Source organism: Nothobranchius furzeri, chromosome 1, assembly GCF_043380555.1.
Source record: "Nothobranchius furzeri strain GRZ-AD chromosome 1, NfurGRZ-RIMD1, whole genome shotgun sequence".
Lineage (NCBI taxonomy): Eukaryota > Metazoa > Chordata > Actinopteri > Cyprinodontiformes > Nothobranchiidae > Nothobranchius > Nothobranchius furzeri.
This window is the reverse complement of record NC_091741.1, coordinates 54,719,167-54,737,638: the sequence shown is the minus strand read 5'-3', so window position 1 is coordinate 54,737,638 and position 18,472 is coordinate 54,719,167. Positions and strand designations below refer to the sequence as shown.

At 44.1% G+C, this 18,472-nt stretch overlaps 1 protein-coding gene across 3 annotated transcripts in view; it reads left to right on the top strand.

The window, feature by feature from the left end:
- Positions 1–18,472, top strand: part of tafa5 (TAFA chemokine like family member 5) — a 207,570-nt gene that overhangs the window by 66,147 nt on the left and 122,951 nt on the right. The window contains exon 1 of one of the 3 annotated variants that reach the window (XR_008563089.2): positions 1,251–1,872. The exons of the other annotated variants lie outside the window; for them this stretch is intronic. The gene's annotated coding sequence lies outside the window, so the exon portion shown is untranslated. Of the gene's footprint in view, positions 1–1,250; positions 1,873–18,472 lie in introns of those variants that run through there. 3 annotated transcript variants of the gene reach the window in all.

Below are 18,472 nucleotides of genomic sequence, written 5' to 3'. Positions count from 1 at the left end.
CAGCGCCGCCATTGCGCCCTCAAAAACATAAAGAGAGCCGAGGATAACAAGTGGCAGACACGGAGCAGCTTGAAGAAAACCTCGCGAAAAAACTCTAAAAACATGAACGTTTAATTCTCCCGTGACTGGAGGAGTGAAAAGATGCGCAGCAAGCATTTTATTCGTGGATGGAAATGACAGGAAACGTGGGTTTGTAGGTGGGGAGCGCATGAAGAGGTGGAGGAGAATGAGAGACAAATTTGTCTGTGTTAAAAAGTCTCTTATATTCAAAAAACACAATATAAACACACTACCTTGGACCGATACATGACAGGATACCACAGAACAGCGCTATGCTGTCTGTGGTCCTGCCGGGCAATTGCTTTGCAACACTCTCCAGGAGACGGAGATGAGAGCAAAACGCTTCAGTCAATCCGTGCGTGTCTGTCCCTTGCGGAGCTGACGGAGAAGCATGAACCAGGCTTAACGCTGCATTGGGATGCAACGGTAGCGGACATCCCATCACGTCAGTTTTACGCTGCATTGGGATCTGCAGTCAAATAAGGGAAAAAAACCTTTTCGCACATAAGTAACGAAAAAGGGCACTTTTGGCGTCAGGGGTCTGACGTGGAGGGTGGCTGACCAAGCGTTTGTTTTTGATGCGCTGGGAGTGATGTGTTGTACATTTGTAGAATTTCCTCCACATATGCTGCAGGATGCAACATACAGAGTTGTTTATTTTTGGAAGCTACAAAGAGGCATTTAACAAGGAGCCTAATGCTGTGTGATGATCACCTGCAGCGCATGCCTGGCTCACTTTTTTTTTAGCCCTATAGGAGAACATTTTCCAGCAGTCATGCTTTATATCTGGGGGAATTATTTGGAGAACTCGTGACGTAAAGTAGAGCTAAGCAGAAGAGGGGAGGGATGGGGGTATCATTTAAGAGAGGCACACAGAGAATATAAAAATATGGAAGATCTGATGACTCTGCTGCATGTTTCTGATGCTTTCAGAATAAAAGGGCACGCGCTTTTGCGCAGCAGCATTAAAGGGAAAAAAAGTCCTGGAATTTTACTTTACTGCTTGGATTTTATTTTCTAAGAGAGAGATGATGGGGAAGAGTTAAAGAAGAAACGCTTTTAGAAACGGTGTTCTCGTGCGTAAAAGGCACGAGCAAACTTGAATCGAGAAGATAACGTTGAGGAAGGTGTAGAGAGAGAGAGAAGGGGAGAGCGAGAGAGACGGAGCGCGACAAAACGAGGGGAGGGTAGAGCGCGTGAGAGAGGTGGGGGGATGAGGGGCTGCGAGGCGACTTGCTTGGCAGTGTTTGCCTGTACCTCTCCAGCAGTGGGAGAGAAGTGCGTAACATGCAGCAGAGAGCGGTGATCATCATCTGCGCGCCGCATCGCCGTGCGCACCCGAGCTGGAGACTCTCCGGAGGGCGCAGCTCGCTTTTCTGATCCGCTCAGCAGAGTCCAACAGGGAAGCGGAGAAGCAGTTCCAAGATGCCAGTTGTTGAGGTGGTTTTTGGGGGTTAATCGCGACTCAATTTGGAGCCACTCTGACGCACCAGCAGCGACCGAAGCGCGCATTTTCACAGCCTGTTTTAAACCGTTTCCCGGGAAATTGGACCCCCTTTTTTACACCACCTTAAAGCGGACTATCCAGTGTGAGGGAAAACTGCCGCATGATGAGTTCCACCTCGGAATGAGTCTGTGTGTGAGCTGAGGTGGAGTGTGTGAGTCCCTACCTCCTGGACGGCTCGGTGTCGCTCCAACACAACCCTTCGCAGAACGCCAGGATGCAGCTGCTCCGAGTGGCATGGGCGCTGACCGGAGCGGCGATCTGCTGCTTCCTCCTCCTCCTCATTTACTCCCGCCTGCTTAAAGAAGGTAACGCCGATTGTCCTGCTTTAATTCAGAGATTAAACTTTTTTAAAAATAATTATTTTCCAGCACCCTCTAAATGTTAAATACGTTGCACTCAAAATGAACAGCCAATCAGGAGGGTTCAAAGCACCTCCCACATTCCTTATCAACAAGTAATATGACTGACTGATCAATATTCCAGTGAGCAAAAGCAGTCCCAAATCCAGGATTTTCTCAGTTTCTGTAGATTTGCTGTAAACATTTTCAATAGATGGCACTAGAGTCTAGCTTTAGGGTAACATTGAGGTCAAGCGGTTTTAATGTGGCTCCGTTCACCTTCTATTCCATATTCTGACCCTTTTACGTCCAAGCTGAGCTGTATTCCATCACTCATGCAGCCATCAGAGGAGCAGAGCTCCAGTCCTCCCAGGGTCCGGGTGGCAGATGTGACTGGTGGCTTTCCTTTTCTTTTTCTTTTTTTTTTTTTTGGGAAAAATGGGGCCACATAATTAATGGAGTGTCATTTGCCGACATTCAGCTGTGAGTGGCGTGTGGCTTAATGAGTCATAACTTGACTGATATTTCCTTGTGGCAGGATCTTTCCTGTGAGCGGTCATTAATTCCACCTACAATGCAGCATAATAAATACAAATCACATCTGTCTGTGGGGAGTTTTCCATGCAGTGGTTGAGCACACTTACTGCTCTAAACTTATGAAAGTCAAATGGTGCAACCTGGGAAATTGCTGTGCAGCTTGTTCCCATTTGTTTGTTTTGTTTTTCTTAAAACTAAACAAAAACAACATTATGGATGCACACCCCAGTGGTCTGCTTTAAGGACATTTTCTGCTTTATTTTGTTGTTGACATGATGAAAACCTTGGTTTTATTTGGTTTCCCCCTGCCAGTCAGGTGTTAGATACAAGAAAACAGGTTTAATATTGCCATGTATGTAGTGTCCTTAACCACAGAGGTCAAAAACAGGATTCTGTCGTCATGGTGGAGCACAAAAGTGCTGCCTTTAGATTTAATAATGCGAGAGACTCTTTTTAGATTCAGGCCATCAGCACTGTTGAGCTTGTTGACTGGCAAGGCAATATTTTTGACCTTGCTGACTTGTTTGTACGTATCGTGTTGTGCTTTTACACTGAGCTTTCAATTTTTTTCCTCTTAAGCTTGCAAAAAACTAAAAAAAATAAATTTCTCACTCTCCAACTTGACATCAAATAGCTTTTACATTGGTGGGGAAAAGCCGTTGGTCAATCCGAGGTGAAAAACACGAATATTGTTGGTTGTTTTGAGTATTGAAATCTGCCGGAGAGCGATGACGACCATTTGCACAAAGGGGGATTGAGAATGAGCTCACTTTAGGCCGCAAGAATGAGCAAGGTCAAAGCTGGCTGTGCGGCCTAATAATGCGAACTGATAAAATGAATTCAAAGGACTGCATTAGTGACGGTCTTTTGGGGATGAGGATAATGAAAGGCATGCACAAGAGGGCTAAAGAACGGACCCCTTTCAGTCGTCTTTCACATTTTCTTTTATAGTGAAGATCTCGATTGTCCGACGCGACCATCTCCTCTGTGAATTAGAACAAAAAGGCAGGATGAAAGCTAATGTATTTTTAGTTTCCTCTCTGCTAAATCGCAGATTGATCACCCCTGCCGTGTCTTTATGCATGTAGGTGTGCATACAGATGTGCATGTGGGTGGTTTGTTATCTGAATGCCGCTTGTCAACAGCAGAGTTATTTTCACACTGGGAAAGGTGGGAGCGCCAGCAGGCTATAGATCTGTGCTAGTGATTTTGGCAACGAGGAAGCACACGAGGAAACAAAATGTCAACTCTCTGCCAGCTGGTTCAGATAGCCGCTGATAAAGGATCTTTTCGGAGGGGGTGGGCTCCTCTTTGTGTCACATTTCTTGCGTAATATGACTGAAAGGATTTTGTGCATGTCCAAAGGATTAAGATCGGAAACACTGAAGCAGTGTGCTCGGGGGCGATGTGAATGAATTTTGTAACATAAATTTTCCCAATGTCCATTTCAATAATTCAGGCAATGAAGCAAATCCCATTTTGCTCTTCATCGGCTGAGATATTTGTCACATGGAGATAGAACGCCTGACAGGTTCATGGAGTTGTTCATCTTTCCAAGTGAGTCGGCCTCTCCAGGTGGAATAAAAGTATCTCTTATTATGTGAGACGTGTGACTAGGATAGCAGAACAAAAAAACAGCAGTCATGCAGTTAGCCTAGTAGCTGATGTTAAAGATGAACTTTAATCATAGTTTTAAAACATCTGTGGTTGTTAGAAGGGATGGTGGCTCTGTAAGTTGTACTCTCGGGGAAAACAGCTCCGGTGCACCTGTGAGTGTGTAGAAGTCAGCTGGAGGAGTAAGTGGCAGTAGACGGCAGGATTCAGTCTTATTTCCTGATATTTGGACATCTAGCCTCCGATTGGCTAACAGCAACGCAACTCTGCCATGGACTATTTGTTTTGCAGTGTTGATGTTTTATCTCCACAAATAACACAAGCCTGGAGGAGTTCTGCTGTGTGGTGGAGTTACTGTGTGTGTGTGTGTGTGTGTGTGTGTGTGTGTGTGTGTGTGTGTGGGCATTGTGGGTGGGGGGGGGTGTGGGATGGGGTGGTGGTGGGGTGTTATGTAGAGTTCTTTTAATCTGTAAAGCACTTTGAGTTGCATTCCTTGTAGGAAAAGTGCTTTATAAATAAAGTTTGGCTTGATTTGAGGTGTAGGAAACTATTCTCACATTCAGCCTTCCTGTTAAACTTAGCGTGGCTGAATATTTTCTCAAGTAAGTAAAGTGTTTTTTCAGCTAACCTGGTGCTTAAGTACACAGCCTGTAACTGGAGGGTTGCAGGTTTGACCTCCACACAGACTGTCACAGTTGTTGTGTCCTTGGGCAAGGCACTTAACCTTCCCTTCCTGCTGGTGGTGGTTGAAGGGACCGTTGGCACAGAGCCTCGCTCTGTGAGTGTCCCCCGGTGCAGCTGTGGCTATGGTTCATAAGCAGCATGTGAATGGGTGAATGACTTGTCGTGTTGTAGAACACCTTGGGGGGCTGTAGAACCCTAGATGGCGCTATATAAATACAGGTCATTGCCCATTTTTAACAAATGCGAAATAAAAGCAAAAATGTGTGGACCAGCAAGCCTGGTCATCAGGTTGCTGCCTTCACCCCTGACCTATTATTATTCAAAGTGAATGTTGTTGTGGTCTTGGACTGATCTAGTAGCACCTGCACAATGTTTGTGTTTGCCTTGCGCTGGTTTAACAAAATGTCATAACAGTTACGTGTTGTTGATGATTTAGAAAACAGCGGGTTTAAACAGTCATCCTGTTTGCATCCTCTCCCAAATGGATCACCCATCTGTCCTGAGATTGCAGTTATTTACCTTTAAGTACAACCACAGGGTGTGCCAAAGTGGGCCAAAATGAAAGAGGCATCAGTCAGCACACTGCACCTGACATCCAGCAGCCAAACTCTGTTATTTACCTCAGAGAGGAGCTCATTTCTGGAAATCCTCTTTAAAAAGGCTGAAGATCAGAATGACTTTTGTTGGCATGGGTGCCCCGCTCGGAGCTGCTGCCTCAGGCAGATTTAGGTCAAGCAGTGGTAAATGCTCGGTGTCATGCACGGAACATCCGTGGCCCATGGAGAAAGTGCGTTAAAAAGGAGCACGCCTCTTGTCCGAACTCCTGAGCAGAAGCTCCCTTGAAGGTTTTTGAAGCTTGCAAAAACAGACGGATAAAAGGGAAACACAGGAATGATAGATTTAGTCAGTTTGTTGACACCTTCTGATCTGATTGGGTCAAATCCTGGGTCATTTACAGAAGACAGACTTCAAAAGTGCCTCGGATATGACCCTGTTTGATATTCATCACTAACAGATTCATTTTGATCTTTTGTGTCATTTAATCTTATCAAACAAGAAACAAGCTTTGCAGAACATTCCAACACTGAAGATTGTTGTTGCCATTTTCCCTTTTATGATTTACTAATTTGTGTTTATTTGGTTTTGAAAGAGCAGTAAATCTATTAAATTTCTTCGTGCCATCTGTGAAAGCTGTCTAATTTTTCATCTGAATATTAATTCAGTCTGTGCCACAGTTGCGGAATGCTGAATACTCCTCAGGCAGCGAGGTGGGCGATAGTAGCACACAGAAATGATGTCACAATCACAGGGTCTCTGTCGGCAGAGCCTCGGTGTATTTAAATCATTCAAAGCATCGGAGCATATAGGCAAGCATTTTCCTGCATGTAATTTGCTGTAAACTGCTTTAAATTGAGCAAGATTTATCTTTAATGGTCTGTATCAACTGTAATCTATAAGGGCGATGCACATTAATCAATTTCCTAATTGATTCATTAGTTAAAGGGTTTGTTAATTAAATCACTTTGATGAATCAATTGCAGTTGCAGGAGAAACCTGTGGTGGTTTTTTCAGCGAAACAGCCTCCCAGCGTCGCGTGTCATGAAGTGCTTTCCCCTTGGTGTGTGTGTGTGTGTGTGTGTGTGGTATCTGTTCATAGTACTGTTTTTTTGTCACCACCTATTGATTGTGGGACAGTATAAGGTGTGTACTATCGCACCCAGTTTTCCTAAAGTCCTATTGATTGTGTTTTGGCCATGCAGTGGGACAATAAAAGGAGAAAATGGAAGTAGTTGGCAGTTTGAGCCTAATAAAAAGCTGGCTGATCCCTGAATGCCATTTTTTTTCTTTCCTTTTACTGGAGATCCCTGGAAATAGGGATGTCAGGAAGACACGACCCCTTACACACTTCATTCCCTCTCTTCCCCCCATGAAGCACAGCGTGAAACTCCCCGAGGCCTGACAAATCCAAGTTTGAGGACATAAATTGAAACTACGTTGCAAAACCTTGAGTCAGCAAGGGCACGCAACGCTGTGTCTTACATCCTTTGATGCATCCATCTCATCGGTCTGATGCAGACGATGATGACGACCTCTCTGTTAAATGTCAGCAAGCTAGCTCGGACGGCTAGAATTAGCTCTTCTTGCGGGATGATTTTACTAACTGCAGCTGTAACTTTAATTAAAACCTCACCCACTAGCTGGGGAATCTGTTCTGGTCACTGCACTCCGATAAAGCTCAGCTGTATGAATTAGTCATGTGAATGCAGGCACACACACATCAAAAAAAGAAAGGAGACAGTTTGGAACACACAGAGGAGTAGGAAAGAACACGAGAGAGGAGGAGTGCTGGTAGTTTGAGAGGTTAGAGACGAGCTGAACCATTTGTATATCGGCTTGTCAGCTGGCAGGAGAAAGATCCTCTCAGATCAGCATTTTCCCGCAAGAAAGGGCGGAATCTTTTGGGTGCTTTCTTGCAACACTGGCAACATGCCCATCACCAGCCTCTTTTAAAGAAAAGCCCGTCCTTCTACTTAGATGATCTGAGCTTTCAGAGGATTCATAAACGCTAGAAGAAAGTGCTGATTTAGGGATCCGTACCCGCTATCCTTTTTATTCCTCTGCCAGCTCTGTCTGATATTGATTACATGACCGCGGGGCGCTTTAATATGATGCTTCCACACACTCTTGAGGAAACGATGGGTGAGAAGTGTGTTTACCCTTCTGCAGTTTCAATTTGTGCTGCCACGCTGTGTCTAAGGTAGAGATGGGGTTATTCTATCACTCCATCCGTTGCCGTGTCTGTGCTCATCTGGCTAATCAATAGCTGCTTAGGAAGTCTGATCCTCTGTGTGCTGGAGATCACAGCCGTTCGAATGGATATTGAAACGAGGTTTTTCTGTCTTCACAAAAGCTTGGCCCCGGAGGACATTGTGACACAAATGTGGTGTGTGTGTGTGTGATAACAGGCTCGGTCGTGCTTTATAGATCCAGTGTCGTTGAATCTTTTTTTTTCTTCTCAATCCCATCTGGCAGACGTGTAGGTTTAATCTGACATTAGCTTGGCTATAGTGCATTAGCTTTTATGTCAGAGAAGCAGAATGTTACCAATGCTATGCTGCTACACCACAACAAATTGCGTGTTTCTCTTTAGGAAACTAATGGAGGCTTTATCGATTCGAACGAGGCCGGCCTCTTGCTTTGTCTCGCCTGTCAGGTTATGTCTAAAGCAATTTCATAAAGATCATTATTTTCTTTCGCGGGATGTCTCGCAGCTAAACAAGATCCTCCTCCATTCATTCTTGCCTTTTGTATCGCTTATGGCGACAGCTTTTACGGTCCAATTGGAAATGAATTAGAATGGAATGACACATAATGAAAATCACTAAAAAACATTGGCACGTCACATCCTCTTAGCTTGTTGTGGCCTTGAATAGATTGCTTGCGGGGCTCCAATCCCTATTCTCAATTTAGCGCAGTAAAAGAAAGTGGGTTTAGCTCACTGTAAAGGACAAGCCATATCGTTATGGGTCGTAACGAGTCTTGCCGCTCATTTGTCTGCTAATGCCATTATGGCACATGGCAGGAAAGCAGCTGACACGGATGTTAGTCATGCGGTAAAGACAGGTAACTCATCAGGTTCATGCCGCCACCATCGTTGACATATTTGATGCAGCTGACGCGTATAACTATGTCAAATTGAATTCTGACAAGTCACTGAGATGGGATGAATCAATTTATTTATGCTTTTCTTGTTAAACACTTAAACTGTTGTACTTACAGAACATGTATTCACTTACAGAGTGGTGAGGTGGCATGATACGGTGTTGCCTGCAGAGATGTGGAACAAGTTCTAATCACTCTGGTTAAATCAATATTCAACATACTCTCTGGTTTATTTACTCAGTGTTCAATTTACAGAAATGTCCTTTCTTACATTTCTGTATTTTGTGGTTGAGCAGATGAAGAAATAATTACTTTGATCGGCCGTAGGCTTTGTCTTAATGGCTGCAGCAGATGTCGTTAAGTCAAATACAAAAATAGATCAATTCAATTCAGTCTATGTAAATCACAAAAAGAGTCTTCTCAAGACAGGCACTTCACAAAGTAAACCTTCCAATCGAGTTCAGCTCGTTATGCCAGTTAATTAAAAGTTTCCCATGTAAGGAAACCCTACAGCTTGCATCTAGTCACTGACCTGTGTCAGAGACTTTATATCAATCTCCATACTAAGCAAGCATGTAGCGACTGTGGAGAGGAAAACTCCCCTTTAGCAGCAGCTGCCTTCTTTGACTCACTGGGGGGTTTGAGACGACACACACACACACACACACACACACACACACACACACACACACACACACACACACTAAATAAAACAGAAAAAAGCTGCCATGAAACAAATGTCCAATAGAAAGTCGGTACATATTGTTGACACTTTCAATGGAACCATATGGAAAAATATCACTGTACCACCGAGTCTGTGTGGATCTTAATAGATCGTAGACCACACTCACTCAGCCGAGAGCTCATCTTCTCTGCCATCAGAGTTCATTGTAAACTATCTGCAGCCCTAAAATGACCTGCATGTGCAGAAGAAAGACACGGCATGTCATCTGTTTACGACATTAAAAGATGATGATACACATGACAAATGAGCCGCACTTGTACGGCACCTTTCAGAGTCAGAGGACTCCAAAGTGCTTTACACTACAGTGTGTCATTCATCCATTCACACAGATGAGCTACATTATAGTCACAGCTGCCCTCAGGCACATTGACAGAGGCGAGGCTTCTGAGCACGGATACCACGGTCCCTCCGATCATCACCAGCCGGCAAGGAGGATTAAGTGTCTTGCCCAGGGACAAAACGGCAGAGATCTCTGCCAGGAGCTGGGATCAAACCTGCAACCTTCTGATTGCTGGACTACCGGCTCTACCTCTTGAGTTATTGCTGCCCCGTGTATATTGATTCTAAAGTTGTGCAATCAGTTCAAATTATGGCCAAGAAATGAAGGGAAGATTGTTTTGTTCAATATTAACTTTTCATTGTGCTATTTCCTATCTACCAATGTGGGATTGTGCCATCTGTCACACTTAAAGGAGTGAAAGCCACACGAAGAGTGAATGGACTGTTCAGACAGAGGTCCGTTTGACATACTGTAGATTTGTATCAGATTAAAGGCCGCAAAATGGTCTGATTTAAAAAAATTCAGACAAGCCAAAAATCAGATATGGGCCACATCTGACTGCAATGAGAAAGTAGCCACAGGCTGCTGCCGGGCCCTGTTGTTGTTTCAACTCTCTGAGCTTAGTCTTTGGGAGCAGCAGAAGTGCAGGACATTTGGAAGGCATGTGAAAACAAAACTATGCTCGTCTATGCTGGTTTGGGTTTTTGGGTGTTTGTTCTGCCCACATTGTTTCCCCTGCTGTGGTTAATAGTCCCTTTTTTACAGTTACATCATCGCTACATATAGTTTTATGCTGATGTTTACTGGTTAGCTGATGCAACGGTACGAGAAAAGAAACAACCATCAATTCTGCTTCATCATAATCATTACGGTCCATTCCACATGGGGGAGAGGAACTTCATTATTGTACCTGCAGGGACTGTTAAAACCAAACTCATGAATACAAAAAGCTTTCTTCCATGGTGTGTTGCCCCTCCGTTACATTCTTCGATACAGATGCAGATTTTTTTTGCAGATAATTTTCAAGGCGCTCCGTATTCGCTGCCATTGGTGCTAAAGCAACTTAAGTTTACTTCCTGTCTCTTTCAGCTCAGGTGGGAAAGTGTGGGAGGATAACAGCATTCCCAAACTTTCACCACCAAAGGAAGTAATGCATATTTGTCCTTTTCTTTTCCCTTGGTAAGCATTGATGTATTTGACTTTATCACTTATCTTTTCCCCTTTCACAGCAGTGAGTTTTGCTCACTCGCAGTGTGAACACATTTTATTTATCAAAGTTATTATTGCTAAGAAATTCACGGTCAGAACATGAATCTGAAACGCCAAAGATGACATAAAAATACATCTTATAATAATGATAAGTTCAGCAAATGAAATATGCCAGGTTTGCACATTTGCCTCGCTGAATAGACAGTAAATTATATCTCTTGCTCTGCCGCATAAGCCCAAGGATAAAAACCACATCTAGTGAGAAAGGAAATGAGGTTGGTGGAATGCAGGAAACAAAATGTCCTTGTCTAAATCAAACAGCGGGGAGAAGGAACACCGACACGTAGGTCCTGGTGGCGCAATTTGCAGCTCGCCGCCGTGCCTCGTAGCATATCTGTATGATGAGCCTGGCATGTAAACACGCAGGTCTTCTACTGCATGCAGATAAACACCAAGGCCAGGGGCGAGAGTGAGTTAGCATGCAAAGGCTGAGCAACAAGCTCAAGTTCAGACATTCACAAACAGGCCATATGACAAGCCATATGTACTATCTCCTGTTTGCTGTTGTACACACACCACAAAGCAAATTCCTGCAAGACTAATTCATCAGACGGTGTGAGTGTTTGGTATTCTGTGTGTGTCTCTGCAAAGTATCACTGTACATTCACAACACAACATTCTTCAAGATAGAGGATAACTGCTGTGAGCAAGCGTGGATGCGTACTCAGTCGTGGAGGCGGCGGTGTGTTCAAAAGTCTGTACAAAGGGTTGCTTGCCAACACACACACATGCACACACACACAGAATGTGGCTAGGTCTAAAGGAGACTTCAGAGGATGAAATATTGCTGCATGGGCCACACACAGTCCATGATGAAGCAGAAATAATATTGGCTGGATCGCTGAAGCAGAATGGTCACTGATGGAGGCCCTCGCGCACGTGTGCATGCATGCATGCTTGTGTGTGTGTGTGTGTGTGTGTGTGTGTGTGTGTGAGTGAGAACAGGCTGCTGCATCTTCCACATATCAGCGACTTGATAACCTGACATAAAACATGTGTACGCACATGTCATCTGCTAAATAGAATCCTCTGTCATTTGGTTGCCACACACTGACAGATACAGACCATTCTGGTTATCATCTGAAAACTTGACAAGATTTTAGCCACACACACACACACACACACGCACACGCAAGCATGCACACACAACCTACGTAGTGCTGACACCACAGAGCTGGAGTAAAAGCAATGATAACTCAGCCATAATAATGTCTGATAGGTAAACCGAGCACTGCCACCCACCTGCCTTTTGGCCCAGGTGGAACCACTTGAGTAGATTGCCTGCTTAATTGATGGACTTGAACTGGTTGCTATAAGCTATCTCTGTGTGTGTGTGTGTGTGTGTTGCTCCTGCTGCCTGTATGTAGGGAAGTGATAATAGAGGAAAAAGAGGAATCTGTGAGCCGGTAATGAAATAATTGGCACGTATGGTTACACATGTCGATGTCCATGTGGATTTCATGCACACACACACATGCACACACGAGCACAGTGCTCTTGTTACAGATTCTGCATTTTGCTACATGGACGCACACAGATACACGTAGTTCCAGTTGTGACTGTAGCTAGCGGCCTCACGAAGGAGCCGGATTTACCGTTTCCTCTGGTTGTAAGTACAAATGAACTCACCCGGTGGCTGAATGTGGACACACTGTGACAACTAATGAGGTGGAAAGAGACAGACAGATAAAATGTAGAGATTAAGGGTGGCAGAGGGAAGAAGGAATTTTGCAGATGGAGAGAAAGTTCATGGACGTAAAAGACTATAAAAACATACATGGGTGTGTGTGTGTGTGTGTGTGTGTGTGTGTGTGTGTGTGTGTGTGTGTGTGTGTGTGTGTGTGTGTGAAGATGTATATCTGAAATGATGATGACTAGTATGGGTAAAACAGAATGTTGACTGGTTGCTTCCTGAAATAAATAATTTTTGAGGGAAGGTAACCATGGCAACCTAGGTAATGGCAGACACAAATTGATCATGCTGGTACCATCCACCAGGGCTAATGAGGGAGGAAAACGGGTTTTATCTTTTTATCGTTTTAATCCCAAGATTTGGTACAAGCTATTTAGTGGATTTACTCATCCCTTCTCCAGTGAGGTGATGACTAATAATTTATCTCAGGAAGTGTTCTGCTTGGACCAAAAATTAGTAAAAATATCATTGAAAAGGAGGGATGAAATTGTAAATTGTGGTAGTTTGGTGGCAATAATCTCAGTTTTACTGTGTTCAAACCAAATTACTGCCAAAAATATGTAACATAAGGTTTGTAGAAAGCACATCACTTGGCTTTGTTTGAAAACAGTATAATAATTTATTAACTCTCTAGTTAAAATGTATTAGAAACAGTTACATTGTTTCGGTGTCGTTTTGGTTCAGTCCACTTGCGTAACGTTTGGTTTATTTTTTCTGTTAAATAAAGAATTTTTATTTGCATGATTTAAGTGCAATGGATTAAAGTTCTTAGGCAAATTTCCACACGGATGCTGTAATGACAGACGCATGATGGCTCCACGCACCCGACCTCCGTCCAATTAAAAGGTTTTACTTGTGAATTGCCTTGAGACGACTCTTGTTGTGATGTGGTGCTATATATAAATAAACTGAAATGAATGTCATAAAAAAATCACGTCAACTAACTTTAGCCGAACTGACCTTCTGCAGGACAAAAATGTTTAATTTTATTGGAGTAATACAGAAATATCCATCCATCCATTTCAGCCGCTCCTCCCAGGAAATCCTGGGCGTTCCCTGGTCAGCCGAGAGTCATAGTCCCTCCAGCGTGTCCTGGGTCTTCCTATAGGTCTCCTACCAGTTACGCTTTGCCAGAAAACCTCACCAGGGAGGCGTCCGGGAGGTATCCTAACCACATGCCTGAGCCACCTCAAATGGCTCCCCTCAACGTTTAGGAGCAACAGATCTACTCTGAGCTCCTCCCGGATGACCGAGCGTCTCACCCTATCTCTAAGGCCAGCTTCCCTGCGAAGAAAACTCATTTCTGCCGCTTGTGTCCGTGATCTCTTTCTTTCGGTCACTACCTAAAGCTTGTGACTATAGGTGAGGGTGGGAATGTAGATCGAGAGCTTTGCCTTCTAGCTCAGCTCTTGCTTCATCACGACAGAACGGTACAATGCCCACATCACTGCAGACGCAGCACCAATCCGCCTGTCGAACTCATGTTCCATTTTTCCCCTTACTCATGAACAAGACACAAAGATAGCTCCTCCACTTGAGGCAGGACCTCATCCCTGAACTGGAAAAGGCATTCTACCCTTTTTCGATTCAATACAGAAATACCTGTTTAAAGTTCCGCATCATATTTAAATTATTTCTAAGCCTAACCATAACCCCCAAATTCCACTACCTCCGCTCCGCTCCGCCCCCGCCTTCCGCAGCCGCTCGCTTCCGAACTCAATTTTTACTGGTACCCGCTCTACAACGGCTCCGCTCCGGTGCAGAGACCTGATGTGCGCAAGAAGCATGCGCGGGATTTTTGAGATCTTGCGATACAGTCCGAGCAATAAACGCGGAAGTTAGATCCAAACACCCGTTGTGTGGGAGAAGCATCGGCATGAGCTGTTTAATCTGCCCATCATTTGTGTTGAGAGATCAGCAGTGTTTGGATCAACAAAGTGTGACTACTTTGATAGTAGAAACTGTATTTATGGCTTACTTTTGTGCATTTAAAGTTCAGCCGCCATTGATAGTTGTTAAAAGTTGTTAAACCTGTGCATATGAAACAAAAAACGCTTTTTGTTTATCGATTTATTGTGAAAAACGGAAGTTGTGCTCGCTCCTTTTCCTGTTGGGCGGGTGTGATTCCTGTCCATTGACTGCGGAGGTGCTCCGGCGTCCGGCGAAAATAGGATCGATTCTATTTTTGCCGGACGCCAGAACAGAGGGCACGGCCGCAGTAATGGAATAGCTCTGATTGACCACAACAGGACCGATTTTGCTCCGGAGTTTGTGCCGGAGCGGAGCGGAGGTAGTGGAATTTGGGGGTAAGGGTTATAAACACATCCCATTGATTCAGTTGTTTAAGTTATTGAATACTAATGCATAAAATAAAAGTGTGACTAACTGAAAACACAGTTATTTTTACCTCTATCAGCAAAACCGCTAAAGAAATAATTACAGAATGGTGTCAATGTGACACGAGGATTAAAACAAATCCTTTCAGAAGTATTAACTGTTGTACTGTAAGATTAAATGTGCAAATGAGCATTTATAAAGCCCCTCACCCCCTTCCGTGATGTTAAATGCCCCATTTTAATGCTAAATATCTACATATATATATATATATATATATATATATATATATATATATTAATAGTAGCACTAATTAGTCCGTGTTCAATCCACTGTCACATTTCACAGTGCCTGGGGGTGCAGAAGTTTGGGAGCACTTACTCAACATCCTCAAAATAGCCTCACAATGTTGCTGCGCAAGTACATGTGTCTAGTAGTGCAGCCCCGAGGAGACAAGAGAGGATGTAGTGTGTGTGTGTTTGTGTGTGTGTCGCATAAGTGTGTTAGATGCAGATGTGGGATAGCTGTGCCAGGGGGCCGCACAAGCCAGTATAATGTCTGAGTTTTGCAGATGTATGCAAGCAGGTGTTCTTGTGAGGCTTCCCCATATGGAGTTGTGTGTGCATTCCTGTTGAACGTGTGTGTGTGTGTGTGTGTGTGTGTGTGTGTGTGTGTGTGTGTGTGTGTGTGTGTGTGTGTGTGTGTGTGTGTGTGTGTGTGTGTGTTTGAGAAGGCTGCAACACATACAGCCAATAATTAGCTCAGACAGCAGGAGGAGGAAGAGAGGATGATGAGAGGAAACAAGTAAAGGAAAAGGAAAAACAATCACCGCACATGGAAATGAAATGAAAATATGAAATATGAAAAACACGTGAGGCTGATTCCTCCTCCCACTAATGCTGTGGTTAGAAATCCGGATAAGGATGTTTCCCCTCTCATTCTGCTAACATGGCTCTGCATTGGCCGTGACGGAGCCTGAATACCAATTCTGTTGCTTCTGCGGGGGATCGAGACAAAACTAAGGGTTGTGGGAGCAAGAAGGAGCAACGACAGAGAGGGTGGGTGAAAGCAAGGGTGGTTCAAAGGGAACAAACTGCTATTGGAGAGAATAAAAGGATGTGAAACTTCAGGGACTCTATTAGTGCTATCTCTGTTCATTTAGATGAACGTGTGCAACCTGTCCAAGAAGAACTTTTAACCATCTGAAAGCAAACTGACCATCGGCTGGTAAAACTAGCACGTTCCTGATAATACCTCTGGTATTGTCGCCGGTGAATAATTTATCGTCTATGCCGCGCTGCAGTGAGCACATTGTCTCCATTATACGGTGTCTCTGCTCCAGCCCTGAGCGTTCTAACTAATGTACACACGACGTGGACTTATACAAACAGGAATGAAACCTGCTAGAAAGGACAACTTATTTTACTTGACTTCTTCGAACAGTTTCCTCCTCACTGCATTTCCATTTTTGACTCTTTTGTTTTGCAAAACGCTGTTGCCTTTGTAAGCTGTAGTATTTATTGTCAAGAAGCCAAAAAATGGAGTGGAAGGAGAAGTCGGGTTCAGATGAACATCGAAAGAAAAAAGGCCATTGATGTCTTGAAGTCCTCCAATGCATTTAAGAGGCGATGCATTTTAATTAAATAGATAACTTCTTTGGATCTAAAAACAATCGTTTTAAATTAGTTGACTTACTTTTAAACTTGAAATTTGCCCCCAAGTAGCTGCCGGCTTCTGATCCGCCGTCCTTTTGAGAAAACAGCGGTGTATTCTGGGTAATTCTTGACCAAGGCTAGGCTACAAAACACCTCCCGTGTATCCTTGCTCAGCTAGCTAAATGGCAAACAAACGGAGAACACACGCCTCGGTGGAACTTGAACATTGGAACACGTCTTGGCGGCTCCTGATGACGTATCTCCTAGGCAACCGGGGCGGGGCCAAGACATCAAGGCGAGGTTCCTTGGCATTGAGAAACACCCTTTAAGTCCCTGAGTAGCAACAGTTCGTAACCTTTCCTGCCTCTCACTTCTTTTCCTTCTTTCTCTAAATGGGAGCAGCAGAAGTTTTAAAGCACATTTTCACATTGTCTTTTGCTAAGCACTGCCTGCCTGAGTGGCACAAAGACATTTTAAAAGACAGCCACTCTGCTGAGCCATCTGTCTTTGTTTCTAGCCGGTGTTTTGTTGAATGAAAATAAGCTGATTTTCTTTCTCTTGCAATCAGGTTCACACAGTGACTATGTGAGCTGACTTTTAAAAAAGGCATAAAACTAAAGATTCTTTAAAAAATTTAGCAAGAAACTGTGAAAACAAATCGACCAATTACCAGTTAGGAATTTTTTCTTCAATAGATCCAGTGAGACTCCTGTGTTGTCTCGACCTTTTGAGGTCTGATCACAGATCTGGTTTATGTTAAAAAGTTGAGCCTAATTTATACTTCTCTGTCTGCGTCTGGACAGAGACACGCAACGCCATTATGCGTCGGCGCAAGAGCTCTCCGACGGGCTCGCAGAGGAAGATGGACACGTGCCTCAATTTTTAACTATCCGCTAATAAAGCTAGAGATCGCAACTTGTCATTGGTTAGGCACCGCTCCCTGCTGTGTTTTTCAAACAGGTTTATTGAATTATTCAGATGATGGTCCTGTTGGCTTCATCGGTACGTGATCTCCAACTTTTGCTGGAGCGGTTTGCGACTGAGTGTGAAGCAGCTGGGATGAAAATCAGCTCACCCAAATCTGACTCCAGGGCAGCGACGAGGTCCTGCCTCAAGTGGATGAGTTTAAGTGTCTTGGGGTCTTGTTCATGAGTGAGGGAAGAATGGAGCACGAGATCGATAGCTGGATAGGTGCTGTGTCTGCAATGTGGACGTTGTACCGGTCTGTTGTGGTGAAAAGAGAGCTGATCCAGAAGGCAAAGCTGCCGATTTACTGGTCGATCTACGTTCCTACCCTGAACTATGATCACGAGCTTTGGGTAGGGACTGAAAGAACGAGATCGTGGATACAAGCAGCCAAAATGTGTTTTCCACAGGATGTCTGGGCTCTCCCTTAGAGATAAGACGAGAAGCTCGGTCATCAGGGAGGGGCTCAAAGTAGACCCGCTGCTCCTCCACATTGAGAGTAACCAGTTGAGGTGGCTCGGGCATCTGATTAGGATGCCTCCTGGACACCTCCCTGGTGAGGTTTTCCGGGCACGTCCAACAGGGAGGAGACCTAAAGGAAAACCCAGGGCACGTTGTGAGGACTATGTCTCCTGGCTGGTCAGGGAATGCTTAGAATTCCCCCGGTGGAGCTGGCCCAAGAGGCTGGGGAAAAGGAAGTCTGGGCTGCTCTTCTTAGGCTGCTGCACCTGTTAGCCGGGCCTTGATAAGTGGAGGAAAATGGATGGACGGATGGATAGATGGATGGATGGATGGTTATTTTGTCTATTAGTGAAAAAATGTTGGTCTGACATAAAAGCAAAACAAGACATTTGTAATAGGACAATTTTTTTTTCACTGAGCTATATTCCACCTATCTTTACATCAGCTTCCAACTCAATTTCAAGAGTTATTTAATAACATGTTATTTTGCCTTTATACATTGCTGAACTTTATAACATTGTAACAGCCACATTCTGTGAGGTGACAGAACCAACACTAAACAAGTCCTCAATTATTCAGAAGACCGCGTCTAAGTTGCACCAGACACTAGAGCTCCAGCTATGCTGAGGTTATTATGCACTACTGCCGTCTTCAATCAGAATTCT